The following is a 1,635-nucleotide window of genomic DNA, read 5'->3' as shown; positions in this document are numbered from 1 at the left end:
AATAACTTCTAGGTCTGTTCATGTCATTGCAAATGGTAGAATTTTATTTTTTTTAATGGCTGAGTAATAGTCCATTGTATATAGAAACCATAACTTCTTTATCTAATTGTCTCTTGATGGGCATTTTGGTTGCTTTCATATCTTGGCTAATGTAAATTGTGCTGCCATGAACATAACTCAATTTCTGAATGTCAGGCTCCTCTTTCCTTAATTATCTCTAACAGAATTTTACTCAATAATTTTACAAATATTGACTGAATATCTACGCTGTGAATATTGCAGTGAACAAAGTTGAAACAATACATATCCTCATTAAACTTCCAAGGTGAAAAAGAAGATAGACGTTAAAGATACAGTTAAATATCATGTAAGCTATGTTTGTTAGTGGCAGCAGGACTTAGTCTCAGAGAAGAGCCAGAGGAGGCATCTCTTCTAATTACCATGGAAACATAGCAAATTAAATTCAAACTTAGTGTATCAAATAAGCACTATTATGCTCAGAGATTTGGTGAGTCAAGCATCAAACAGGGCACAGTGAATTACAAGGAACTTGTCAGCTCACAATCCTTTATTTTTTAATTAATTAATTTTTTTATGCCTATAGCACCTGGTCTTCCTAGGTGGTCTCTCATCCAAGTACTAACCAAGTCCAACCCTGCTTAGCTTCTGAGATCAGACAGGATTGGGCTTGTTCAGGGTGGCATGGCCGTAGACCAGAATCATCTGAAGAACATTCATTCATATGTCTGGGGCTTGATGCTGGCTGTTGGCTAAGATCTTAGCTAGGACTGCTAGCCAGAACACCTACATAAGGCTTTTGCATATGCCTTGGGCTCCACACAGCATAATGTTTGAGTTCCAAAGGAACCAGGCAGAACCTGCATCCCTTTTTATGACCTAGCCGTGGAAGTCACATAGCATCATTTCTGCCATACTCTTCTGGTTGGAGCAGTCACAAGCCAGCCAAGGTTCAAGGGAAGGATAAATACACTCTAGCTCTTGATAGAACAGGGACAGCGTTCTTGCTAGATTCTACACCATGTCAGGTATTGTGTTTAGTGCCTGGATGTGATTCATCATCAGTTGTTCTCAAAACCATTAGTGAGTATCTGAATCACCAGGAGGACTTTTTACAGCAGAGTGCTGGGCATTAGTTCTGGAATGGGGCCTGAGAAAGTCCATTTCCAACTATTTTCCAGGGAATGCTGATGCTGATGCTGCTGGTCCCAGAACCACACTTTCAGAGCCACTCTGGTAGATATATCCTTGTCCTCAGTGAGTTTACAGGTAGGTGGGGAAGACAGGTAAGTGAACAGTACAGTATAATAAGTACAAAGAGAAGTAAAGATTTGAGCTGTCTTAGAATCATCAACATTCAGATTCGTGTCAAATAGTGATTTTGTATTTATAGACAGGCAAAGTGAAGTAAATATTTGATGTAATTATTAAGATACTTTATTTCCGAAGCCCAACACTATAAAGCTTTCATTGAGGAAGAAAAAGTGACAATGCTGCCTTGATTGCTTGTCTGTGCTGATCGGCTTCACCAGTTAAATGCTTCCCTTTACAATTCACCTCATCTTTGTAGACTTAACCTCACATCATTGGGGAACTACTTTTCTCTATAATGTCATC

The 1,635-nt window shown here is 39.1% G+C and overlaps 1 pseudogene; it reads right to left on the bottom strand.

Moving 5' to 3' along the window:
* Positions 1-595: 595 nt before the first annotated feature.
* On the bottom strand, positions 596-714 carry LOC112481451 (annotated as a pseudogene).
* Positions 715-1,635: the final 921 nt, after the last annotated feature.

Source organism: Pteropus alecto, unplaced genomic scaffold (assembly GCF_000325575.1).
Source record: "Pteropus alecto unplaced genomic scaffold, ASM32557v1 scaffold72, whole genome shotgun sequence".
In the NCBI taxonomy this organism is placed as follows: domain Eukaryota; kingdom Metazoa; phylum Chordata; class Mammalia; order Chiroptera; family Pteropodidae; genus Pteropus; species Pteropus alecto.
Note: the sequence above shows the minus strand (reverse complement) of the source record. Positions and strands in the feature narration are given on the sequence as shown.